General features: G+C 39.7%; 1 protein-coding gene across 1 annotated transcript in view; it reads left to right on the top strand.

Annotated features, from left to right (window-relative positions):
* Window positions 1–17,909, top strand: part of ABLIM1 (actin binding LIM protein 1) — a 208,402-nt gene that overhangs the window by 44,348 nt on the left and 146,145 nt on the right. The gene's annotated exons all lie outside the window — the stretch shown is intronic.

Raw genomic sequence — 17,909 nt, 5'->3', positions numbered from 1 at the left:
ATGTCTGAAGGGGTAGGGAAGGTCTTTATCTAACTACAAAGATGCAGTGTTCTGCCATTGGCCCAAATCTCTCTCATAATGCATTTATCTACAGGCTGCTGCACTGGATTCTAGAGATGTCTGGGTACTAGTAGTTCTGTATGAATATAGGCCTCCTTTTAAAACCGTGTGACAGTTTACAAAATGCTCTGGGATACACTAGGATGAAAGGTACATAAATACATGTAAAATGTTATAATTAAGATGCAATTAGCAATGCACAAGAAAGAAGTGTTTGCCTGGCTACGCTCTGTATGTTTATAAAGTTTCATTTTCTGGAGCACAGAATGCATGGCATAACACTTGTTCTAAGCAGTTGCACTTGGAAAGAATTGCTGTGCACAGGCTCTGAGGAAGTTGCTGTAGATTTTTTTTCTGCTGTGAGACAGAGGCATTGACAGTGATGCAATAATTTCACAGGATGGGGAAAAGATTCTGGAGGAGTCACTGCCGGAAACTGTAAATGAGAAGAAGAATGATTAGCAATCACTAGTCTCAGCTAGACTGGGAGGGGAGGGAAATTGCTGAAGTACCGAGGAAGAGTCTGCGGGTAATTTTCCTGTGGTGATCTGTTGGTTCTGCTGTGCTGTCACTTGTGAACCAGCTCTGGTGAAAAAGCTGTGGCATCCGCAGGAACTCTGCAGGGGCATTTCGTATTACATGGGATTTGGAGTGAGAAGAAATAAGGAGATCAGCTATGAAGGAACAGGGTAAGTTAATTTCCTTTGATAAGAGTCTCCTTTAAAGTCTCTTGTATTTTTTCTTCTGTGGTTTGGTTTTGTTTCAAGTAAATAATTTTATTTAAACAGAAGATGTAATGGCTAGACCATTGTGTTGGGATTCATGAGACCTAGATTCAGTTTCCAAGCTGGGTATAAAGTTTTGTGGTACTGGACAAATCACTTAGTTTGCCTGGTGTTTTCCTCATCTGTAGTATGGAAAGAAGATCTCAACAGGGATGAGATCTTCCAGGAAGCAGGCTGAGCTAATACGGTCTGGTGTTGTCTAGGAAGAACTGCTCTTGAGACTTGAAGGAGAAAGCATGATGTGTTGTGTGTCTCCCACTAGAGAGGGACAACAGGAAGGTGCTGACTCATGGGTCTGTGGCTGGCTGAAGTGACTGACAACATTCTTGATTAGTAGGTTTTCTGATAGTACGTAGTTCATGGTTGTGGGGGCCTCTGTTTGGGTTACATGAAGTCTGGAGGGGGGAAAAAAGGCAATAAAAGAAAATTAAAATCACACAAAAGAGCTCTTAAGTTGAAGAAATGTTAGATTGTTGGTCTGTGTAATGGAGTCATGGAGAACACTGATGTCTTTCTGTTTTTCTGGCACCAGTGTCGTTCTGCATATCCCTTGCAGCATGGGGATTGATTATTCTCAGTCACTTTGTGGGAATTACAATAGGCCTGAGAACTGTGTGGGATGGTATAAGCTAAATCCGATGAAATTGCTGGAGAACTAATAGCAAGTCTCTGCTGAGCTTTAATAGCCAACAAATACATCTCTCTGCTGAGCCTAATAGACCTCAATATTTCAAAGTCTCGTCGCTTGGTGCCATTTATGTGGTTTTTTTCATGGGGACAACTTACAACGTGTATGATGGCAGATTTCAAATTATCTAGAGTTTCTGGAGGCTAGACCTTCAGCATTCAGAAACATACAGAAATTCTTGAGGTGAGACTTGGGACTAGTGCAACGTGTGAGAAGTGGTAACCTCTCAATGGTGTACAAAACTACTAGGTACGGTTAGTGAATTTAACACAAATTAAAATCAACATATAATCAGTTGTATTACAGAGGCAATGTGTATGTACATACAAAGCCATGTAGAAGAGTTGAGTTTATATGTGTCTCAAACATAGCGTCTAATGCTATAGCTACTAATAATACCTAGTGTGAGCGTGATGACTTGTACAATATGTAGGTGTATATTGAATCATTCTCATTTTCCTTCTCTTTCATCTCTTCACCTAAACAAAAAAAGGTATAAATGTGGTTAACTACAGAAGTCACACTGGCATACTTCAGGAACTTGTCTCTTAATGAGGACAGAAGAACTTATTTCTGAACCCATTTAGCTCCCCTTCACCATTTTCTCTGAGACAGATACGCAATACACAGTTGTATCTAGAAGCAGAGTAAATAAAATGAATACATGTTAGTGGTCAACACTTCCTGGGAATAAAGTACTAGTGCTTTAATTTTTTTCATCTGTTGAACAGCAATAATTGTATCTGCTTACCACATCAGAGTGGTAGTAATGGTGATTAAAGTGTGGAGTGCTTTGATTATTAAAAAGAAGAATGGGAGCAGAGAGAAAGCAGTTTTTCTGATGAGCTAATAATTTTCAGTCAGGCAAGTTAAAGTCCAAATGGAGTGAACGCCCTGTCCTGCACTGCACTTAATTTGGCAGCAAATAAAATGTATAAAGCCAGAGGAGCAAAATGCCAGACTGAGAATAAAGGTGGAGAGAGCAGATTCTGTGCCTGTGTTTACATTTGGCTGTGTGGCCACATGAGTGTGTGTTTTTAACAAACTGCCTGAGAAGATGACAATTCATTGTGGAGAAAATGAAGGCAAGAGTTCAGGAAATTCAGGATTTAGTGTTTGAAGCAGAGAATTAGAAGTAGTTGCCCAACATTTGCTTGGATTTTGCAGTTCCCACCCAGGAGCCCCAAAAGGTTTTTCTGTTTCTGGCATCTTTTCATACATGTTTAAAGGAGAAAGAGCACTTTTTTGTCATCTAAAGTGAAATCTTAGGGATAAAATGGGATCCTTGTTACAACAGCATCTCTCAGTCCATAATAGTGTACAGAGTTCAGTGTGTTCTAGAGAGCTTTGGGTTGCAAGTTGTCAGCTTCAGCAGCTTGTGTTTGGCTGCTTTTCAGCCTCATTTCCTAGGACAGGAGGGTTGTACAACTACTCTGTCAGTCTTCCCTCTCTCTGCCTTTCAGCAAAGCAGAACTTAAAGGTACCATTAATGGGGGTACAGGAGAAAGGGGGCAATGAAAGGAAAGGGTGCAGTTTAGGAGGTATGGGTGGAAATTGAAGGCACTGAAGAAGCAGTTGAGGAAGACAGCTTAAGGGTTCTGTGGATGAATTTAAAGGACATGGGAAGGAACTGGGAACGCAGACAAATGGAAAGGAACTGAAAGCATTTCTGGGAACGGTATTGCCAAGAGGATGTTACATGGAGGTAGGGCAAACCTGATGGGTGTTGGGGATGTTGGACGCAAATCTGTCAGGAAAAAACGATTAATTAATTCAGCTGCTTATGGAACAGTTTGTCTCTGGATACGTACAAATGCGTAGAAGGAAATGCCTGGAAGTCTACCCTTATGGCCAGCCTAATTGCCTCTGTGCAGGCGGAGTGTGCAGGAACCTAGGGAAGGTGCCTGGGACTTTGGCTTTCCCTGCTCTAAGTGTGTGTAGGAAGTGGTCACTGTGTCTTTGATGCCCATCTTCCACAGGCTCGCTCTTAGTCTTTTGTTTAGGTGCAATATAGCCGTCAAAGACAAACAGTGGAGCAGGGATGAGATGCAGAGTAAAATAGAAAAGAGTCTCAGGACAAAATCAAGTCCGTTTGCTATCAGCCTTTGAGAGTGGTTAGGATCCTTTTGTGTGAAGAAAATTGTCGATAATCTCAGCTGCTTTGAGATGGTTAATACATTGGGACATGTCACTGTTTGAAAGACTACATGCCACAGTCCTGATGATTAATGGAATATCTAGAGGAAAATACTCACTCTTCCTTTAAACTGTTTGGGAACACAGACACACCTATTTTGCTTGGGCCACTCCCTTTAGTACTGTTCAACCCAGGAAATACTAGGAGTAAAGCCATAGAGTGAACCACCTCTGAAGGATCTGGGTTGTTCCTCCAGCTTGTCATCTGTGCTCTGAAAGGCTGTAGCTTTTCAGGTCCAGGAACATTACTGCTTGAGAGCACAAATGGAACTAGAAATACATCAGAGCTCCACAAACGGCAAAGGTTTGTCCTGGGCTATAGCTCTGCTATGTAAATCTCTATTGATAAATTACATAGGTTAAGCCATCCACAGGACATTAGTTCTTGGATTATACAGAAGGAAAACAGGCTGAGGAAATTCTGTTGGACTGAAATTGGAATGTTTCTGATAGAGTGATTTTGTTATTTAGTTTGTTTTTCTTAACTAATTTGACAGATAAACGCCTTCCCAGCCTGGTGTATTTTATGAACAGTGGACTTTGTTAGGTGGCTGAACAGTGTGTGCATGCACCCATGTGTTTCTCCCCGGGACTGGATTTTTTAGTGTGAGGAGCAGAGCACAACTCGGTGGGGTTAAGCAGTCATGTTATCCAGCTCTGACTCCACGTGTATTTTTGTGAGAGGTAATTCTCTGCTCAGTTTTGCAGTTTCTTTGTCTTCTAGGTAAAGATGGTGACAGCATGCTACTGCTGTGGGGTAGGTTCTGTAAAAAGAGGTTTTAGAGGTTTTTTTGGGTTGTGTGTTTTTTTTTTTTTTTTTTTTTTTGTGGAAGGTGGCATAAAAGTTTAAAGTATTGTTAATCAATGTTTTGAATGAAAAGCTGATAACCGATCTGTTTCAGGGTGGTATGGAGGGCAGCTTGCTTGGCATTTAACCTGAGGAAACATTGACTGAGCACACCTACAAGTTCTTGGCTGCCTTTGCAACAGTCTGTCACTTGTGTTTGCTGTTGCACAGAGGGGCAGGCAGCAGGATGTTGAGCAGCTGTTGCTGGTTTAGCGGTGCTTTTTCCTTGTTCAAAGGTGCTGCAGGTATGACTGTGCAGTACAGAATGCCAGCGTGTAGCAACCTGCAAGGAGTTATTAGGTGAGACTCATAGCACTTTGCTTCTAAACACCAGAAGCACATTCAGCACAGTTTTGGTGGTAAGTTACAACACAGTGATACAAAGTGGATACCCTGCATCCAAGAGGCATGCAAATCTTAGTTTGCTTAGTAAACATTTCTCTTTATTTGTACCATAATCTTAGAAAAAGGGGGAAGAGGTATACGGATAAGAAGATATGTTTCACTTTCTTGGTAACTCAAGTATGGGTAGTTGCTTTCTCTGTTATGCTTGGACAGATAAATAAACCCTTGGGGTACGCATTTGGTTTCAGGAGTTAGAGCTGGAAGTCAGATCCTATTTTTTTCTTTGCGTTGACTAATCCAGTATTTGTCTCTTAAAAATCATCTCACACAGATATCTATCTTTATGGATCTAGACCTGAAAAATAGGCAGGTGGACATATTAAAGAACCATGTACATCTCTTTATGAAAAGTATCACTTTACCTTAAAAAAAACCCCACCCACAACCCAAACTTTCTACCAAGTGTTTATAACAACAAATATTTTTTTCCATTGTTAATTTGTCTTTGTAGACCAAACGCCTAACCTGATGTTGAACTAGATGTAACAGTTCTGTTTCTGTTGTTTCTCTCAAGGTCTGCTGAATTAGGTGTGCAAAATTACTTCTTTTTCTGTCCTTATTTATTTACCATTTTATTTTTACAAGACCACTTCATATTTATTACATTAATATAGATTAATCTCCACAGAAGTACAATATAATAGCATTCGCTGAAGTTCAGCGGTTTCTATATTGTTGTGTTGTGGGAAATTACCATATCATTATGTGAATGTACTGTTCAAATGAACATTTGTCCAAGTCCCGTGGATTTCATTCTAGTGAGATTAGGCGAATACCTGGTTCTCCGTTCCTGACCAGATAAATGAAGAGCTGGGGAAGTCTTGCTTATATCTCAGCCTGCCTTGGCCAGTGCAGGTGATCTCTTGTGTGGACATGGAAATCTCTTCTCACTGTTGGATCCTGGTAGATGAACTCCTGCCTGCCACGCTGATGAAGCACAGGAGGGAAGATTGATTCCTTCTCCCTGCTACTCTGTACGTGTTTGCTCTTTCTCTTCCCTAGCATTAGGAGAAGGTTGAGAGTCGAGCCCTTTTGAAATCTAATATATAGAGAGATACTTCTGAGGATAATTTTTTGTCATTTCATTAAAGTGCATAGTGAAAATAGATTGTTTTGGTTCAGTTTTGTTTTTAATCAGTTACACGTGCTGGCTTTCGTATTCTAGAAAAATGATCTACTACTTTTTGTAACAGTCTACCTTGAGTTGGAAGGCCTGACCTTATTCTGATGACAATCCAGTAAGCAGCTGGAGAACTGAAATTTTTTACATCTTCAGAATCAATTAATTGATTCTAGGAAAGGTACTGGGAGAGTTTGGATTCCAAAGAAAGCGTAAATGTGGGGAAAAAACTCAGTAACAGAACAATCAGAAAGGTACTACAAAATAATGCATTATCTTGTAATTCATTCATAGTTAAAAGGAAATAACTGGAAGCTGCCAACTGGTTTCAGTCTGAAAACTTGCACAACATATGTTTATGACATAAGGTTGTCTACTGATAAATCTTGTGGTGGTCAGCACCTGTTTTAACTGATTCATCTGAAAATATTGCTCAGTGCTGCTAGAAGAAATTCATCAATCAATTTTTATTAGCACAGCCTGCCAGGTTGGTTGGCTTGCCTACTTTCTTTAATTGTTGTTGTTTTGCTATTCTCAATTGCAGAGCTATTCCTAAATCATAACAGGGCAAAACTCCTACCAAAAAACTCAAGATGCATAGAGAGTGTTAATACCGGAAGGGACGTTGAAGCTGAACTGCATGGAAAAGGGATTTCTTTTTCGGTCATTGATTTGTGTCAGTGGTAAATCTGTATATACAAGTACCACAGTGGTGATATCAACACAAATAAAAGGAAACTAAATTTTACCTTAGACTGAGGGATTATTTACACTCAAAAAACCCCAAACAAAAAAACCTCCTAGTATGGACTAGTAATAGTTGTTTGCACTATACATAAACTGAAGAATCAGACCTCCCATTGTGGCATAACTGTCTAGGTGCAACATTTAATGTATTTTAAGTCCCAAGAAGTATAGAGACTCTGTAATGGTGACTAAGAATGCAGCAGCAGATTCTGTCTCGAAGATGGCCAGGGACATCGTGACTTTACATAACGTTTTTCAGTTTATTTTAAAATAATTAAACCCCACGCTTTTGTTTAAAGTTCCCATGCTGGAAAAAATACTTTTGTTAGTAGCCCACGGCACACATGATCTTAACTGGCAAAACCAAATAAGCTCATATGGCATTTGGTTAAGCAGTGGCAGGATGAGATCAAGAAATTCTTGCTGAAGAAATACTGCTGTAAATCGTTGTTGCAAGTATAATATGGTAAATATTAATCAAGCAGTCAACATAGTGGTCTTTGTAGCTATTCCATTTGACTCATTCACTATTCCTATAGTTTATGATACCCCTGGAAAGATTTTTCCCAGTATCGTAAGACTTTATATCCTATCTTCTATTCCAGAATTGTAGTTTGCTGGACACCGAATGCCCTCCACTTCCACTGCAGGATCAAGATTCTTGATTTAGTGCTGTCTTTGAGTAACTCTCACAGGATTTGATAGGCACAGCTTCCCAACGTCGTACACGTCAGGGAAACATCTTAAGATACGACCTGTTCTGTGTTGAGTGGCACTGCTAAAGAACAAATCCTGCTGTACCTGTCATCAAGTCAAGAACACGTTTCTCCTTTTTAATGGCCCGTCAGCTTCGGAAGTTTGCTGTGTTCCTCTGACTGTTGCTTTTCCTGTTGGTGCCAGATGACAGAGTTTATTTGCGTAGATTCCTCTTAACTATCAAGAAAAAAGCAAGCAAAATGAGACCATGGGATACCCAAGAGGTCCAGACCCTCAGTTTATCAAATGCTGTTAGTTATATGGGATATGTCATTTCCTGGCATGAATAAATTGAACTACATTCCTAGTCTTTTATCTGCCCCATCAATGTGTTTTCAGATGTGTCCGTGCCTCGTTTTTGCCTGTACAGAGTCACTGTGTGAGAAGTGAGCTGCTCATGGAGTGATAATTTTGCTTAACTGACAGTTTCTTAGTTTTTAACACGGCTTTTGATCACTTCTGTGTATGCGTGCAGCTGATTTAACCAGAAGATAGTGCTGACCACAAGAGGAAGGGTTCAACAGTGCTGCCGGATTTATTTAATTACAAAACAAAGGTTAGCCAACACAGCATATTTAAAGCTGCTTTTAGTAGGAATGTTGGCAGTGGATGAACTGATCTGAGGTAATTTCTGGCATCCTGTAGCAGTGCCATATTTTCCACTATATAGAAAGGTAACCTCCTATTCTTAGTTTTGATGGACATGGACAAAAAGTTTGTACTGGCTTCTGAAAGGTCCTTAAATTAGTCTTTAGAGTATGAAGAAAGAATCTCTTCTAGGGCTTCACTGAAGCTAGGAGAGGGCAGTATGAGTGCAAAAGTTATCCTTTTAGAGTTATGTCATGCTCTGAGAATGGCTGTAATGTTGGAGAACTTGAGAGTTTGATGCAGCAAAAGAAATACTTAATTCTTCTTCTCATCATTTGTGCTAGTTCTACATCTGCAGGAGAAGGTCCACTGTTAGGAGAGAATGGGGAATGTTTAACTAAGATGTTTAGTAAGTCCTGCAGTGACCTAGAGAAGACATTCTTTTAATATAAATCTTTGTTCAGCGTTTGAGTAAAGTTGCCATGTATTGTTCTGTAATTGTGTGACTTGTCAGAAGAGAGAGTATAATTATATCCAGTTTATTTTAATACATAACAAGAGGAGTGGTGCTTTCTTTGATGTCATGCTTGTAACACATTGCATTTTATAAAGGTACAAGAAATAATATAAGGGTTGAAAGAACACTGAGGTTTCAACTTTGATCTCTTTGCTTCCCAACTTATTTCTGTCTCAGTTACTATGAGGTCTGCATCGCAAAGAGAATGTTACAAAGAGTTTCTCCTCTCAGCTGGAAGGAAAATGTCAAAGTTCAAGAAAGGAAAAGTAAAGAAAAAAAGTCTGATTAAAGGAATTGCATTTATCTTGAAAGACTTTGCTCTGTTTGAATGAAAGATACCTACACATTGCTGAGGAGTAGAAAAAACCCAACAGTTTCCTACTGAATATCTGAAGGACTGCCAACTTCTGCCAGGATCCTTTTTGCTAATTATTCCCTGGAGAGGCTTAGGCGTCTCTTTAACTTAAAGCATAGTGCATGGCCCTACGGAAGTCATGGGATTATTTATAAGTTTTGAGATAGGGAGGCACTTGAATTGTGTTGTTGAGTCAGTTGTTCAATCACAGACTCTTGGGAGTGCAGCAGTTTTTATATTTATATTTCATATAGCTCTCGCTATATACTACCTACAAAATTGCACCAGTTGTCAGCAATTACAGATGGGTTTTTTTCCTATGTATAAGTAAAAAGATTTGGTTTTGCTGTAAGAATACATGGTGCAGTGTTCTTGACATTATATAGATCAATAGCTTAGCCTTGTGCTGCCAGGAAATAAAATGCTGAGCCACCTCATCTAGTAATAATGCAACAGACTGATCCATTAATGCGCACAGTTATTTTGTGTCTGATAATACTCTGACAGAGATATTTTTGTCCATGACTAGTCCAAAATAAACATTGGGATTGATAAAGTAAGGTAAATAGCCTTCAGTTGAGTCATGCCTTTTGTCATTACTCGATAACTGCACTATTCTAGTCTCAGCAACCAGACTAACAGTGATTTTCCTTCTTAGGGGCAGAATAGCTAAAAATGGAATTTTCAGATCAGAGATGTACAGAATTATGTTTGCCTTATCTGGTAACATGATTCTCCAGGGGAACTGAGCACTTTTGGTGTTAAATAAGAGCTGCAATCTACTGGAATCATTAAAAAATAGGGTAATGAAGTTGGAAGGTAATTAAGATCAAGGAGAAGCACTCAGCTATGCTTTACATGACCTCTTTTTTTAATGCTGACCAGTTACGGCCAAGTGTTGTTATCTGTGGTAGTTCTATAGTTTCCATCATCACAGAATCTATCTGAAAACTTCAGTCTTTAATGTACCTGTTGTCACAAATCCCTAGTGAGGGGGGAAAGTGATACAGGGAAACAGAAAGAAAGAGATTAAAGGAATGGTTTAGGGACAAACAAGTCTGTGGGAGAGCAAAGGCTCCATGTTTCTTAAATCCCAGGTTAGCATTCCAGCCCTTCAGCCTTACTTTCTTACTATTAATCTCACTATTTATTAATAATTTGAATATTTGATTATGGAAGCAGATACTTTGTAGCTGTGATGGCATTAAATGCTAAAAATGGATTTCAGCAAATAGAATTTAAATAGAGCAGAATAGGATCAACACAGGCTGTGCTGGATATGGCAGTAATTCATCTGGGTGTTGGTGACATTCTTCACTAGTACTTGTTTTAGCGTAGCATCATACCTGAGGCCTTGGGTCGTTAACGGGAAAATACATCGGCAGATGCCTTTAAGCATAGGTGTTAGAAAGCATGGACACTTCAAGATTCAGTAAATGTAATTTTTTGTTGTTCTGTTAAAGGACAGCTATAGCCAGAATTGATTGCAGAATTAATCTTGCATGAAGATCAAATGATGCAAAGGGAGTGATGAAGCCACATAGTTTGGTTCCTTTGGCAGACTGAGGGTCAGTTCTGAATATACGAACTTTCAGCCTTCTGCCTCCAAAGAGGGCCCGTTTTGTGTCACCATTTGGGGATTTACTTGGCTGTCTCTGCTGTAGCTTTAAACCTGGTGGAAGAAATAATTTAAAAAATGAAACTGGATGACCTTTACAAATACCTGCTTCCTGCAGAAGATAGAAAAATAATTTGAGAAATCTTTTGGTAGATTTAAAAAATGTTACGATTGGTGAGTTGGGAATGACAAGGAAAGTGAAAGTTGTTTGGTTTGGTTTTTTTTTTTTTTCAAGTTTCACAACAGTAATGTAGGAAGAGTTCGTATTTTGGTTTATGTTAGTGACTTTGAAGTTTTACAGATAGTTTTGTTTCTTGCTTTTAGATAAGCTTAAGAGATGCTTTTTAAAAACAATTTATGTTTGTTTATTTGCAGTACTCTTAGTGGAAGTGGATTATCCAATACAGAAACAATGTAGTTATGAAATTGATTTAAACCATTCTTTCATTTCCACTGGATGTGTATCTGATCCCTGGCAGTGGCCAATACCTGATGCTTGAAAGGAACGTTTTAAGACTTCTAGGGGTAGTAGAGAGTACTTTGCTAACTAACATTATTGTTGTTTTTTTTTCCTAACGTACTTTGAATATTTCATCTGGTGATAGTACAGAGAGAAATCAATTTCAGCCTAGCTAATAATTGCAGTTGATGGTAAATGGCTAGTGTTTCTCTCTCTTTTGTCCAAGAAAAAGATGATCAGATGTAATCTCAAGCATATTGTTTAGATATTTTTGTTTGTTTAATCTTTATGTGCACTGCTTCACTGAAGGTGGATGCTGGAGTTTAGGGAAGTGAGTCAGATTAAATTTCTGAATGTACAGCAAAGGGAAAAGCATTCCCAAGAGCTTGTTATGCTGCCTGTCCAGCTTTACAATGCACTGCAAAGCTGGTCTTTTGTTATCGAAGGCTCATGTGCCATGAAAGTTATCATACGTAGTTGATAACAGGAAGCTGAGCACAATGCTTTAATTCAGCTGAAAGATTTTGCAAATGTCATCAGTTGGGAAAGGAAATTGTCACCATGTGGTCTTAGTTAAATCTGAGATAGAAAGGTAGTTGTGTTTTCTCTTGCATTTTTTCTTGGTTGCAAATTGTAGCAGAAGAATAGAGGACAAAGCGATGTTTAATGTATGTTTTGAAAAGAACATCAAGAAGAAATCAATACATAAAATTTGCTTTCTTATTTCTGAATTAGTTTAACAAAATAGCTTGTGCATGCACATCTTGCTGTTAATGTATAAAAGTGAGATCCAATTTGCAGTGTGCCACCTTGGGAGATCCCCAGGTGCGTTTTCAAAGAGTTAATGTTTGATATGGTGTAAGCTGATACAAATGTAGCTGCTTCTTGTTCAGACTTGAACTTGCTGTTGTCCTTTCATATAGACATTCAGACTTTGTGGACTTGACAGACTTCATAACACACTGTGTTTTGCATGTGTGTGCTGCAAAACCAGGTGTTTTGGATGGAGTTTGGCTAGTGATTAGTTAAGTGTCAGTTACAATAGTAGTGAAGGAAAAAATCTTGACTTGGCAGCTTGATAACAAGCCTAAATGGCAGACTCCTGCTTAATTGGGTTACTCAGCTGAGTTACAACACAAATAATTTTACCTTTCATGTCACTTTAACCTGAGTTAGCCCTTTTCAGCAAGTCACTCTTTTTTTTTGCCGGTAAAGAGATGCCCTGTGGCTTCGTGGTCTTCATGTTTCTCCTGCCATAGGCAGTAGTATAGCTTACCTTATAGAACCTTGTATGGGTTGAAACCAGTAAATGAACATGGTAGAGACCTGTGGACTGTAAAATTCATATCTATATAGATCCTTCATAGTGTTTAGCATAATAGAAGATATTAATGCCCCTGAGTTCTTTTTTAACTATATCTTGTGCTTTTACAGACAACAGATTGTTGAAGTAATACTAAAGAACCAGGGTTTTCAATCTGTTGTGAGCAGAATTTACGTCTAGATGTATTAGCACAGATCTCTTATTTAAAGCATCTACTTAGTAGTAACAGTGCTTAATGTGGACATCAGCAGTCATTATATGATCTCTGCTAAATATTTTTTCATAAGTGGACATTATTTTAGTGAGGAAGCAGAAGACATTAAATGAATGGATTAAAAGCAAGCATGGTAGACAAGGAGGATATTTGTCTCTGAGGAATACATGTTCTTTGCTGGAAATGGTCACCTGAGTTGAGAGTATAGCCAAAGCCATTCTGCAAGTATTTAGCTCAGTAGGTGTCATTAACTGTGTGAATTGTAGTGGATTTTCTTATGCGCTTTCTCCCCTAGTTAGTCTGATAGTGCTCTGCCCTTGTCTCTGAAGAGCAGAGCAGAGACAGCTATGTGTGGGCACTGCAGCTGGCTGGGAGCAGGGCTGCTGAGTCAGTTCTTGTGTATTTTCTTCTCAGCCAAGATAACAAGATTAGGTGGGCTTCATGTTCTAGAGAGTGAGCTGAGAAAATACCTTCTTCCTTTTGCTCCTGGATGTGGTGCCTTAGTTCTTCTGAAATATGTTGTGCTGGAAAGTACCAGAAAGTACGATGATGTTAGTACCTGGGCTCTTTTTTTGTTTGTTTGTTTTTAGTCCCCAGAAGATATAGAGCATTGAGAAGTGGTTCATGGTAATATATGATGAACTGGTGGTGCTTTTATAGCAGTGGACATGTCTGCTTGCTGGAATATGTCCTAACACATTTCAGTGGTGGTGGTAACACTATTTCTGGGTCTGCACTAAGTGAACATATTAAATTTCTCACGGATCTGAACATAATCCCAACAATATTTCCCCGTGTGCACCAAGAGAATGAGTTTTGTTGCAGTTTGAAAGTATTTTCTGTAAACTATTGGAATATAATAAGCTGAGGTACTTCTTAAGGACTAAACCATGATTACTTCAAAAGCCACAAAGTAGCTTTGCACTACCGGTTTTTAAAGCTCAGCAATTTTTACGTAGCACCTGAATTATTAATGGTGATAATTGGAGGAGGAAGCTCTGTTGTTTTATCAGTCTCAAGCAAGCAGTAGCTGGTTGACTCTGCAGAGAAGGGCAGCTCCTTCTGAAGCCATGAGTGAGCAGGTCCTTGGTGAGGCAGCCTGCAGTGAGGATGGCTTGTGTCACTATGCCCAGAAGATGACTGCCTGTTTTGGACGTTTAGGTAAAGAAATTAAAGGTGTGCATGTGGATTTTTTGGTCTCCGTTATGTGGATGAAGTGTTTTCTCAAGTTTACAGTAAATAGCTGGATGTTTTGTACATCAGCCTGCGGTCTTAAGTAAATTGTGTGTCAGAAGTGAAAAAGCTGCACGTGTGGAGTAATTTTACCACAAGTAGAAAGCTTTTGTTTGGTTGATTTTTTTGAACTGGAATGTTAGAATTTTATTTTTTTTTTGCTCTTGCTTGCTGTTTTATTTTATTGCTTGGATAACTATATTTCTTGGTATAAATAGACATAGTGCTTGCTCATTTTTCATTTATGTGAAGCTCCCACCTCTCCCTTTTTCCATACTCTCAGTATCTTTGAGATTTCTTACATGGGAGATGAAGATAATCCTGTCGCCTTGGACAGATGCATGAAATATTATTTGGCGCTATCTAGCTGTGCAATAAATGTGTTACCCTCTGAAGTGGTATAAGGGAAAAGGAAAAAAAAATCATTTTGTTTTACCTTGGCGTCTGTGGTTTTACTTCAGTTTTTCTCTGCAGTCAGGTTTTGCTGAACTAGTATGAATGACTTCAATTTCTCAGGTTTTTTGGTTGGGGTTTTTGTTTCTTTTGGTACAAGGATAAAGTGATGCTGAAATGCATTTGCAGGAAGTTTAATTCTGATGGCAGAAGCGATTAAAGACAGTATTAGCGCACTACACTTTTCTGGCTTTTATTTAGTTGAAGGGCCAGTTTAATCCTCAGTGTTGCTCAGGAGGATGGAGGTGTATTTTTTCTACTACTTTTGTAGTAGAAGAAGGGCTACTACATTAGCCCTTGGTGTCTAATTTTTGCAGTTATTCGGTGCCTGCTATTCTGTTATGCAATTTATTTGTGGATTGCAGTCAATTTTTTTCATTACTTCTGTTCTGGTAGCATTAGTACAGAAGCCTTTGTTCCTGGTTGTATATGAAATTTACATGTATTTTTATCATCTGGGCAGCCAGTCGGTTTGGTGAATTCAGAGGGGATTGAACACAAAATGCTTTTGAGAAGGCTGAAAATATTTATGAAGTTGGTAATGAGATAACATATTTAAAGTAGCTAGTCTGCTTAATTCCTGCCTCACATCCAACCCCTTGTGAAAACTGCCAGTCTGGAAAGTACCCATACCTCAAACTGTGCTCTGTGAAGGCTTGAGCCCTCAGCACCGGCTGCTCGGATCAGCCAGGGCTTTGACTTGGCAGAGCTTTAAAAATGTTTTGCTACTTGGCAGATACTGAGGACGTTTCCTCAACACTACTGGGTTGGGCGCCCTGGATTCCTGAGAATGCCTTTCAAGAAACATAAGGACAGGGTTGTGCCCTTGTGTTTTCTGCCTTTTTTTTTTCTCTTCAGCAAGAATATTAGAAATTAATCTTTGCCACTTAATCGAGTGCTTGACTTAGGTGGTAGGAGGTTGCCACAGTCTTTTTGATTCTGGCTAAGGCTAAATCCCAGCGCTTGGAAACAGTGTTCGTACATGGCTGTCTCAGGCCTTGTCCTTTACCTTGGACACAAGGATCTGACCCTTGAAGCCAGCTGCTCCAAACAGCACTTTGTCTGATTTGGGAAGCTGCTGTAATGCTTCTTGGTCTTGTTTTGCTCATTTCTTGTCTTCTTGTATTTCATCTTAACAGGATGGAGGCTTTTAAAGACATACACTGTATTTAAAGAACATGAACAAAAAAATCATACTGTTTTGTGTTATAAGCAGCAGCTAGTAGTGATCTTTGAGATTGTAGTTACCAGACAATGACAGCAATAACCGGGGCTGGAAAGGGACGTCATTAGTCTTTTTCAGAGGAAGAAGGACCTTATCTTCAATTAAGCAGGATGCTTCTACAGTGCCACGTTAAGGTCACAAAATGCAAAACTGAGCTGTTCCCGTGGACCCCACCAATCCATGTGTCCTGGTGGCAGCAGGAGACTGGGTTTTCCTTTGCTATTTGAAATACCATTGGGCCCTTCTACAGCGGTCACAGGCTGACTGCTTCTGTGGAGGAGATGCTGTGGGAAAAGGGCACTGATCTCTGCTGCCTCCTGAGCTAACGCTGGAGTTGCTGCACCTGCAGAAGCCATGCCTGCTACATGCAGGAACAGATGGGTCAAGCCTCTTTGCCTTTGCTCGGCCTGTTCACCTGTATCATTTATTTGCAACTCTTCTGGGCAAACTGCAAGTTAAAGGAATCAGCAGAGGCTTTATACAGCTTATATGGTATCTGATGATGTGGGAGAAGACTACAGTTTTGTCTGACTGCTGCTACACCACAGATCATCCTAGTTCAGTGCTTCCTGCAGTAGCTGGTGTAACGACTGTCTGGTGAATGTAGCTGGAAGGTTGGAACCAGCATGGCTGGTTGCAACGGAAAGCGGGGAGTCAGTCTTAAACCAGTGCATCCAGACTCCAATGAAGGACAAGCATTTTTTCTGGGATGTAGACAGCCAAGCTGTAGCAAGTGTTGGAACAGTTTAAAAAGTTACCGCAGAGCTCCCCTTTCTGCTTTCTGAGGATTAACTTCTGCCGCAGAGTTAATGTCAGGGCAATGTGTGCTTTTGCCTCACCTATCTCTACGGGCAAAGTCCACCTTGACGTGTTGGTCAGGCTGGATAGTTGGCACTGCTGTGTCAAATGTCAACAGCCTTTGCCAATTATCCAGCAACAAACAACACTCTTATACTGAGCTGGGAGATACTTGTGTTAGAGTGCATCCAGCTGTCTCCTATGAGTCATCCCTCTGCTTTAAGCACAGATGGTGATCCACCCTAGGCTGAAGTGGTAGAAGCTTTTGGAGTTTCAGAAGATCTGTCTTTTCAACTGAGTGGCTGTGGTGTGTAGGTCTATAGGTTGTGAAATCTGGGAGGGATTGAAAAATGGCTGCAAAGCTTCATTTCCTAGGGGGAATACTTAAAACATGGCTTTTGCCGAGATCTCTGATCTGATAGAAGATCCTCTAAGACATAAGTCAAATTGCTATATTTATTGAGCCAGCTCTTCCTAAAATATGTATTAGCATCACCCCATTAAAATTAATGGTGCAGGTTTGTTCTGGCTTTGTTCCACTGTATCCATGGTTGATTATAAAACCCAGAAGAATGGCTGTTTAAGGGGAACTGATTTTTTTGGCTTGTTTTCATGATAACATTGAAGTCATACAACTTGAAAAATAAAAAAACAATTGACCTGATAGGAGGTGTGTAATAATAGATGATCTGTAACAGTCTTCTCTTCAAAGCCTGTCCCCATCTGTAGATATTACTTGAACTCTGGGTTTTGAGGGAAGAATTGAGTGACAATTTCTTACTGTGCTCAGTAAGCCTATTGTTTGTTAGTTTTTTTTTTTAACGTTCTGGTTTAGCAAAAGCCTTACTGGAAGCAGTTCAATTATTACACCACGTCATTTTGCAGCTACAGGTAGCTTCTGTGTGTTAAGGGGAATTGAAAGCCTGGGCCAAACACTGTCTGCGCAGTTGTCTCTGGGGGTTTGGCTGAGTAAAGAATTTAAAGTTGTCTCTGAGCAGGTCCTGGTCTGGGCTCTACTTGTAACTTTCTCTTACAGATGATGAATGTTGGTTTAGGTTGGGTTTTTTGTGTTAGTGTTGTGGTTTTTTTGTTTATGTTTTTTTTTTAATTTTTGCTTTGGCATTTCCTGCGACTTTACAGTGCCCCATTGATGATTAACTCTGCCTTTACCCAGGGAGAAATATTCATTAGATGATTAGATTAGCAAATCACTGAAATTGGATTAATGTAAATACTTCTTGTAAGTGAAGCAGGAAAGGTTGGCACAGTATCTGCAAAGCTTCTTCTGTCAGCTACACAGGAAAGTGGAGAGAAAGAGCACAAGCGAACCAACTCTTAATAGGGGAAAGCTTAAGTGCTTTTGTATTGAATAGGGAGTGAAAGCTGCAGAAAGGATTTCTCCAAAGAAATCTGCTCATGAACTAGTGCTAGGCAGCCTTCACGCATTCCTCAAAAAGGAGGACCAACAAGCGCTATGTTTACTATAACCTTTTTGCTGTAGCGCATGTGCAGACCTAGCA

The sequence above is a fragment of the Falco rusticolus genome, chromosome 9 (genome assembly GCF_015220075.1).
Source record: "Falco rusticolus isolate bFalRus1 chromosome 9, bFalRus1.pri, whole genome shotgun sequence".
Taxonomy (NCBI): domain Eukaryota; kingdom Metazoa; phylum Chordata; class Aves; order Falconiformes; family Falconidae; genus Falco; species Falco rusticolus.
The sequence above is the reverse complement of the archived record's forward strand: the minus strand, read 5'-3'. Positions and strand labels throughout refer to the sequence as shown.